Below are 9,653 nucleotides of genomic sequence, written 5' to 3'. Positions count from 1 at the left end.
CTGAGCACAAGAAGGAAAACTGAATGCAGTGACCACCAAATCTGTCATCCATGTAGTCAGTAAACATTTCGTGAGCACCTATTCTGTCCAGACACTGTAATGGGTTTGGGCCTGTGGAAAATAAGTTAGACATAGTACTCATCCTGAAGGGAGTTAGTCTAGTTGTGACAGGCAGAAACAAAAATGAGTAAGTAAAACAATAAGTGAGACAACTGCTAAGTTGTATCGGAGGTTCTGATGGAGCAAAAAAAGAAAAACAACAACAATAACAACAACAACAACAACAACTGAGGGAGAGTATAAAGAGCAGGCAAGAGTGCTATCTCCTAGGGTCTAATGGAAGAGAAGGTGTGGGCTACACGCAGAGGCAGGATGGATGTCAGGACTGGGAGATAGCATAGCATGCAGCAGGAGACCATGAAGCACTCCAAACAGAGGGGGCAGCATGTGCAAAGGTCCTGAGGTCGTAAGGCTGTATATGCTTGAGGCTTGAACCACTGAACAAGTGAGTCTGGGACAAAAATGAGGGAAAGTGGCATGACGTGAGGTAGGAGCAAACAGGTTGGATGAAGCAGGGCCCGGGCCATGGTGAGAACTTTGCCTTTTATTTTCATTTCAGTCTCTCACTGCTTCCCGACCTGTTTGTGTGAAAGGGCCCGCCTCCCTCTTCATCCAGATATTACGAATGTGTTCTAGATAGCCTCCTTTCAGTTTTGCCCTGCATGGGTGTTGGTCTGCTCAAGGCTGAGCAAAGCCCCGCTGGACTTTGTTTTCTGCCCCTCCTCTGCTTCCCAGGGTGAGAAGCCGGCAGCAGACACAGACGATGGCTTCCGGCCACACCACGGGCAGGAGCCAGGCTTGTCAGCTAACTGGACCTGGTCGTGGCTGCTGGAGCTTTCCATTCTCATTCCCCAAGGAGCCAAGGTTGCCAGGAACCTTCACACCCCTTGCTTCTGGGCTCAGAGGAGGCACCGGCACACACTAGCGCACCCTCTCAGAGTGCAGGCATGAAGCCAGCATCCATGGGGAGGAACCTACTGGGGAAAACACCCCAGCGGTTCCCTGTGTGCACTGCAAAGAGGACATGGAACCTCCCGCCTCGGGCTGGCCGCCAGGGGAGCAGGCCCTGCCAGGAGGTGACAGAGGCCATGCCAGGACACCACCCAAGCCTGCTCTGGCATTCCCTGTGATACCAGCTGGCAGTGGCCAGCCTTTGCCCTTAGGAGCACTCACACGACGGTCCAAACCATTAGCTGCCACGAGAGCCGCATTGCTAGTGACAGGCGACCACAGCAGGGCAAGAAGTGCCAGCCACCAGGCAGGTGTGGAGGACTCCATCCTGTGGCTCTTCTCCGAAGGCACAGCATTTTTCTTCCCCTCCCAATTAACCTCCCAGGGACACATCCTGAAGGACTGGATCTGTCACGAGAAGTGACAAGACGGGATCTGTGGAGCCGGCCGCCGCCGAGCAGGGGCTGGAATCCGAGGCGGTGTTTCCTGGCAGGTCATTTGCATGGTTTGCCTGACTTCAGCAGAAATGCACGGCAGATAACCCAGAGCCGCGCGGGCACCTGCAATTGAAGAATTCAGAATCACAAGTAATGGGTCTAAATTGGCAGGCTTTCATGAGAGTCCCACCAATCTTCAAGCATACAGCTGCCATGGGTCACGTAAAATGTACGTAGCTTTAATATACAGTTTCATTTGCTCGAGTATCAGCCTGGGTGCAGATCGTCAAAGAATGGCTCGGGGTAGAGAATTTAATATGAGAATCCAGCCGGGGCTGCCAAGCCATATATGTGCTAATGTTGCAATTTTGACACCGTACTTAAGGTCAAGATTAATTCAGTGAAAAATATTATTTCACGATGTAATAGACACCTTCTGAGCTGCAGAGCAGGAGGCTTCCAGGAGGAGAGATGAGGCATGGGGTGTGTTTTGCCAAATGGCCAAAGTGGGGAATTCTTTGAGAAGGGATTCGAAGGACAGCAATATTTTCCTTTGTCTCTACAACTCAATGGTGCGGCCATCATGCACCCATTTTCTTTTCTTTTTCTTTTTCTTTTTTTTTTTTAACTTTTTAAAAAGACCTTATTTATTTATTTGAGGGAGAGTGAGGGAGAGCATGAGAGGGAAGAAGATCAGAGGGAGAAGCAGACTCCCCTTGGAGCTGGGAGCCCGATGAGGGACTCCATCCCGGGACTCTGGTATCATGACCTGAGCTGAAGGGAGTGGCTTAACCAACTGAACCACCCAGGCGCCCAACCCACCCATTTTCAGCAGAAACCAGATGCCTGATGGGCGGTCCTGTTTTATCTATCCTCCTATCCCCTTTTCTTCCCTGCTGCTGTCTTAGAAGGGAACCTCTACTCAACAAATTAATTCTATCCATATCCATACTTTAGTATTTATCTCTAAAAGAGGACTCTGATTTGAAACATGAACTCACAATGTCATTATCATCTGAAAATATAGCATTGTCATCTGAAAATACAACAATAACTCCTTAATATCACAAAATATCCAGTTAGTATTCAGTTTTTCCAGGTGTCTCATAATGTGTTTGATTACAGGGTTTGTGTTTTCTTCCCTACAGCTTGTTTGTTGGGCTGGGATCTTGATGACATCTTTAAGCAGCAACTGCTTGATCGGTCCCCTAAGCCTCTTCAGCTACGAGTTCCTTTCTATCTGTCTTGTTTTTCTTTACACGCGATTTGTTGAAGAAATGGTGCTTTGTTCTGCAGGGTTTCCTGGAGTCTATTTCTGAGGGCACCCCTGTGTCGTTGTTGGCCATATTTCTTTGTTCTCCAAATTTCCTACGATACAGTAATGTTTCCTGCTTTTGGAAGTTAGAGGTAAGAGCTTGATGAGATTCAAGTTTTCTTGTGTTTTGGGGTCTTTTGTTTGGTTGTTTTTGCTAAGGTTATTCTGTGGGTGGTCTTATGTTCTTCTATCAGGGGGTACATAACATGTGGATGTTTCTCATTTTGTGTGTTAGCAGCTATTGACGATTATTGCCTAGATCAATTCTTACTTTTTTAAAAAAGATTGTTTTTTTTAAAAAGTTTTACATTTACAGAATAATCGAGCAATTATTACAGAGTTCCTATATGCCCCCTAATTGCCCCCTACCTCCAGTTTCCCTGTTATTACCATCTTGCTTTAGTTACTATTGATGAACTAATACTGATACATTTTTATTTTGTCCACAATTCTCGCATTAAGAGTCACTCTTTATTTTGTACCATTCTATAATTCTGACAAATGGTATAATGACATGAACGCACCATAAGAAGATCATGCAGAACAGTTTCACTGCCTTAAAAATTCTCTGTGCTCTACCTGTCTGTCTACCCGTGTACCTCAAAACCCCTGGCAACCACTGATCTTTTTATTGTCTCGCTAGTTTGCCCTTTTCCAGAAGGTTACCTTGTTGCAATCATGCAGCCTGTAGTCTTTTCAGATTGGTTTCTTTCACTTAGCAGTGAAATGTGTTTTTTTTTTTTTTTCCCACGTCTCTCTGCGGTTTGATAGCTCATTCTTTTTATGGCTGCATAATATTCTGTCGTTCGGATGTACCACAGTTTGTTTACCCATTCAACTACTAAAGGTTCCAGTTGAGGGCAATTGTGAGTGAAGTTGCTATCAATATTTGTGTGCAGGTTTTTGTGTGGACGTTACGTTTTCAGCTCTCTTGGGCAAATACCAAGGAGCACGATGGCTGAAACATGTGGTAAAAATACGCTTAACTTTTAAGAAACTGCCAAGCTGTCTTCCCAAGTGGCCATCCCATTTTTGCATTTTCACCAGCAATGAATGAGAGTGCCTGATGTCCCATATGCTGGCTAGCTTTTGATCTTGTCAGTTGTTTAGATTTGGGTCATTCTAATAGATGCGGAGTGAAATCTCACGGTTGTTCCAGTTTCTGATTCTCTAATGAGATCATAAGAGCATCTTTTCATAGCCTTGTTTGACATCCCTGTCTCTTCTTTGGTTAGGAGTCTGTTCAGATCTTTTGCCCATTTTTAAAGCACGTCGTTTGTTTTCTTATTGTTGAGTTTTAAGAGTTCTTTATGTGTTTTAGATACGAGTACTTTATCAGATACATATTTTGCAAATATTTCTTCCCAGTTTATGGCTTATGTTTTCATTCCCTTAACAATGTCTTTCTTGCAGAGCAGAAGTTTTTAATTTAATAAAGGTCTGCTTATTGACTTTTCCGCCATGGATCATGCTTTCAGTGTTGTATCTAAAAGCTCATCATCAAGCCCAAGGTTATTTAGATTTTCTCCTTTGTTGTCTTCAAGGGGTTTTATAATTCCTCATTTTACACTTGGGCTTACAATGCATTTTGAGCTCATTTCTATGACAGGTGTAAGTTCTGGGCTCATTCTTTTGCATATGGATGTCCAGTTGTTTTTCAGTATAATTTGTGGAAAAGACTCCTTTCTTCACTGGCTTGTTTTTGCTCCTTTGTCAAAGATCCACTAACGGTGTCTATGTGGGTCTATTTCTGGACACTGTATTCTGTTTCATCGATCTGTTTGTCTGTTTTCTCACCGGTACCACGCCATCTTGATTACTGTGGCTTTATAGTAGCTCTTGAAACCAGGGTACATCAGTCCTCCCACTTTGCTCTTCTACAGAACTCTGTCAGCTCTTCTGGGCCTTCCACCTTTCCACACAAACTTTAGCATCAGTTTTTCGATATCCACAAAATGACTTGCTGAAATTTTGATTGGGACCACATTGAATCTATAGATCAGGCTGGAAAGAATTGACTTAATAGTATTGATTTTTCTCACCTGTGGACATAAACTATCTCTCGATTATTTAGATTTTCTTTGATTTCTTTCATCAGAGTTTTGTAGCTTTTCGTCATATGGTTCCTGTGCATATTATGTGAGATTTGTTCCTATCACATTTTCTTGGTGCTAACACAGATGGTGTCGTGTGTTTATTTCAAATTCCAATTGTTCATTCATCCATTCTTTCTTTCTTTCTTTTTTTAGGAGTTGGAGATTGGTGGTATTCTGTCATTCTCCATTTGTTAGCTGACACATTTATATATAAAAACATTCCTCTTGTTGACCCTTTTGTTATTCAGGGATATGGGTCATTTACAAAAGAAAAGATAAATGCTTAATTCTTTCACTTGATTTACTAAATTTTTCTAAAGTTTTGGATTGGTTCCCTAACACCTCTAATATTAACCAATGAGTTTTTCTTTAATCACTATTAAGAAAAAAACATCTTATGTATTTCAGTCTGTTACATTTAGTATCCTTGTTGGTGCTCAAATTGTTTCCTTCTTGGGGTGAAGGGGAGAGCTTTTCAACAGACAATCTGACGTGATACCTTGGTCTTTGATAGTTTCTCTATTTTCTTATGTGACAAGATGCTCCTCGCATATCTCATATATGTCCTTCCTCTGACATATTACCTGGGTTCCTTTGACTAGGAGGCAGTGTTTAGAAGCTACCAAGATATGTGTTCCTGCCTTTTTTCAGTGGTCAGAGCCAGGAATTACACATTTTATTTTTTTAAGATAAAATGTATCATGAGTTTATACTGATACACTCAATTTAGAACTATGAGTTTTTTGCTTAATCCCACTGGGTTTGTAGATGTCTTTCCTTTCTTCCATGCTGAAATTGACTTATATACACACTTGATCTCAGAACAACAGTGTTTATTGAATACAAGTTTTTTTTTTCTTTTCCAGTCCTTGTGCTTAGGGTATATCCCATCAGAGATCTACAAGAAAATAATGGTGGTTTAAAGTTTGCTGGTATAGCTTCTGTTTGCATGGTTATGGAGTTAAGTTTGTTTCAATGTGGTTTTGTTTTTTTAAAAATTCAGGTATTTAAAAAGTAGTTATGTGTATTTGCCTTTTCATATTTTTAAAAATATTTTGCCAGCTTATCTTTGGAATGAATTCCTAGAAGTGAGACTGTGCCTTCAAAGGGCAAATGAGTACATAATTTCACTCGATATTGCCGAACTCCCCTCTGAAGGGGCTGTACCATTTTACATTTTACTGGCAAAAAGAACTGGATTTCCCACCTTCAAGTTTCATCCTTTACATTTGGAAAGTGTGTTAGAGCAGGTTATGTGTTTCCTTATAACATAGTTTCTTTTATCCTGGCCATAGACCTTGGAGTTAGGTATTATTCTCACACTGACTTTATATATGGAGAAACTGAGGCTCAAGAGAGTTGAAGTGTTCTGCAAACCCCAAGGAATGGGCTGATGGTAGCCTTGATCATGTGCGTAGCCACAACAGACCCTTGGGCAAGACACAGGGTCCTGCCTCTAGTGCCCGAGTGGCTGGCTGCTTGCTTGCCTCCTGGAAGCCGTGGGAAGTTGCCAAGTATGTCCAGCACAGTTTAGTGGGGCGGGAGAGTTAACATGTCCTGCGGTGTGCCTCCGCCAATGTGGACAAGAGCCCCGCCTCCTTCAGAAGTACCACTGGGATACCCACCCATTATTCCTCGGGGGCCTCCTGTAGGATTGAGACGGCCGTCACAGTGGGAACCTGCTTAGAACCTCACCCTTAGTGGCTTTGCTTCCCTCCTGTCTCCCTCCCTCCTTCCTGGGACCACCTTCCAAATCAGCGAACTGGATCCAAGTCTCTGATGTAGGCTTTGTTTCTTACCAACAGTAAGGGCATCTGTCCAGCTCTGAGCCGTGCTGAGCTGTACTCCTGGCACCCAGAGTTCTTGGCATGTTGACTGTAGCTTCGGCTTCCCTGGGATGCAGCCCACCAGTCCTATGGGGCCACCCCATAGCCAATCCGTGGTCTTCTCCCCAGTAACTATGGGCATGCTATGCTCCTGGAACAGAGTTGCCAGGAAGCACAGCTCTATTAAGGCTCACCTTGCAATGTCTGCTCCAGTCCTACGCCACCCCAACTGCCCCAAAACCATTGCTTTGTATGAGTTAAAAAGCTTTGCCTGGAACTGGACCATAGGCTCTTCATCACTGGTGTGGAGAGGGCAGGGATGGGCTGTGGCTCTGGGCTGGCCTCAGTACTCCTCGGTTAAGAAGGCGTTTGCTCATAGTGCTATGGTCCTTGGTGTCTGGAAGGGAGCATTTGGACACAGGGTGCTCTAGGTACACAGTCTGGGAGAAGAGAAGGAGACCCCACTATCTCCTGGCAATGCCAATACAGTTGGGTGGCCTTCATTGTCTCGATGCCCTCCACAAAGGCTGCGTGACCCGTGATGTCTGCATTTGAAATCATCCAGCTTAAGGGAAGTTGTTGCTTAATTCAGGGAGGGGCCATTCTCAGAGGTATAGTCACAGTCTCATCTTAGATGGCCTGGCCTGCTTGACACCCTATGGGGCCATCTACCCACGGCCCTTCATACAGGTAGGATGGGTTTTGGAGATTTAATTTGTTCGTTCATGTATTTCCCAAATGGCACTATGTGAGAGGCATGTAAGAGTGACAACAAGGGTCACGTGGACCTGTGGGGGTTTGACCCAGACCTTTTGGTGTGGAGGGGATAGACTGAAGGGAGAACACATTCGCAGGGCGGTGTAAGTTAGGGTGAGGGGAGTGGAGGGTACCATGGAAACAGTGTGGGAAGAGCTTTAGAGAAAGAGGGTTCCCAAGAAAGTTTCCAGGAAGTGACGGCTAAGCTGAGGTTGAAGGAGGAACGAGTTCCAGCAAGGGGAAGGACAAGAGAAAAGAGGATAGTGGACAGAAGCAGGTAACACATCTGTAGGTAAGAGAGGAACCACAGGGCATTGAGGAAATCGAAAGGATTTCCTAAGGATGGGTCAATTGCAGTCTGTGTAAATACAGTTATCGGGATTGCAGATGGTTTCCCTGCAAGTCCGGCAGCAGCTTCTGGACTACCAGGTTTTGGAAATTCAAATCCACGACGTGATTGTAAATATCTTATGTTCTGCCACTTTCCACGTGGTGTTACCCACTGGGATGCTCTGATTTAAGGAGAAGTATCTGTCTCTTCACGTCTTTTCCTCTCCCAGCCTGGTGCGAGCCCCTACGGACCAAAATTTGGTAGTGACTGGTGCCTTGGGAAATTCGGACTGTTGGCCTGCCAGTTAAAGACATGCAGATTTCACAGTGGTTGGATTGTAGAAAATTCTGTCTGGGAAGAGAGAGGAAGGAAGAAATGCTTTTCAAGAGTGTTCAACAACCTGAATTTGCATTTGTTTGCTAGAACAAAAAGTTGGCTGGTGAGTTAATGGACTGATAATTATACTGTACCTCGATCAACATGTTCTCAGGGGGCTGATAAATAAAAATAAAGATCTTTGCCCCAAGATCATACGTATCCTGGACCTGCTTGATAGAGGTTAATAAAATTAGTGAGCAAGATAAATGAGCAGGGAGACTGGTGCACGCTTCTTTGATTTTGTCTAAGAGAGCCATGAAAATAAAACTCTGGGGCCCATTCCATCTTAATCACGGCAGACACTGAGCGGGCCTCCCACTTCGCTGCGTCAGCCTGATCGCTCGGAATGGACCGGGGCACAAGTAAGCATATTTGACGAAAACTTTGTGATAAATGACTTTCAAAAAATTGGAGTCCTGTGTGATTGGTGGTCTGCCATAACTAAGCCTTTTTCCAAAGGTTTCTCCAATGAAGAAATAGCAATGACCCTTAAATTTAGCTGTTAAAATCATAGATGGATTGCATAGAACAACGAATTGGGTGAGTATTAACTTTAGGAAGGTTGATTTGAAATTCCATGACTCATATCATTTCTACATTACAGAATCATTTTTCCCAGAAAGCCAAGGTTCCTTCTATTGTCTCTCTTGGCTGACTCGCTGGTGCCTGTGACGTCAACGACCAGCTCCATAATGAATTCCAAGTGTCCTCTGGTCTGCATCTCTCATCGGCGTGTCTCCAAATGGCTGCCCAACATCGCCCTTAGATGCCTCACTGCCACTGCATCCTGCAAGTCTGGTCCACTTCTAGCGAGGACACCCTGTCCATCACATCACGCAAGTCAAAACTGTAGAAGTTCTTACTGACCCCTCCCCCCCCTCCCTCCCAGACATCTGCTTATTTCCAATGCCTGTTCTACTTCCGGTGTAACTCTCTCATCGCTCCCCTTATTTCCAGCTGCCCTTCACCCACTTTCCTGGTTGGATACCAACCGCTCACAGCTAAGATGCCTCCCTAACTAGTCCCCCTGTCTTCCTCTGCTCTTGTACTTCTTCAGCATATACCCCACGTGGCCACCTAAACCTTTTTCCTGATCTCTCTGATCGTGTCACCCCTTCTTAAAACCTCCGATAGGTTCCAGCTACGTTTTGGATAAAGCTGGGGTTCTTGAAGGGCGGCTTCCAAGACTCCATTCCGTCAGGTACCCCCTGCCCCTGTCCTGGCAGCCCCCGCCCAGATGACACCTGTCTTCTTTGCACATCACATCAGAGGGCTGTGTCCCTGCCCCACCTGCTCTTTGCCCTGCTCTTTGCTCATCGCTTTCTGGATGCTGCCCATCCCCTGTGTCTGAGCTCAGGCACAGACCTGTCTTATTCACACCTTCCCGGACCCTCAAGCTAGGCCAGGTGTCTTGTCACCTGTCTCAGAGAACTGCTCATTTGCGCTAACACTCAGAATAGCTTCTGGTCAGACGTCTATCTGGCATTACTGGATTTGTCTCTC

The 9,653-nt window shown here is 44.8% G+C and overlaps 1 long non-coding RNA gene across 1 annotated transcript; it reads left to right on the top strand.

The window, feature by feature from the left end:
- The first annotated feature begins 703 nt into the window (after positions 1-703).
- Positions 704-8,741, top strand: LOC131813541 (uncharacterized). Its single transcript, XR_009346867.1, has 3 exons — positions 704-1,677; positions 2,745-2,855; positions 8,002-8,741. It is a non-coding gene; the product is annotated as an uncharacterized LOC131813541 (long non-coding RNA).
- The last annotated feature ends 912 nt before the right edge of the window (positions 8,742-9,653 follow it).

Source organism: Mustela lutreola, chromosome 13, assembly GCF_030435805.1.
Source record: "Mustela lutreola isolate mMusLut2 chromosome 13, mMusLut2.pri, whole genome shotgun sequence".
In the NCBI taxonomy this organism is placed as follows: Eukaryota; Metazoa; Chordata; class Mammalia; order Carnivora; family Mustelidae; genus Mustela; species Mustela lutreola.
Note: the sequence above shows the minus strand (reverse complement) of the source record. Positions and strands in the feature narration are given on the sequence as shown.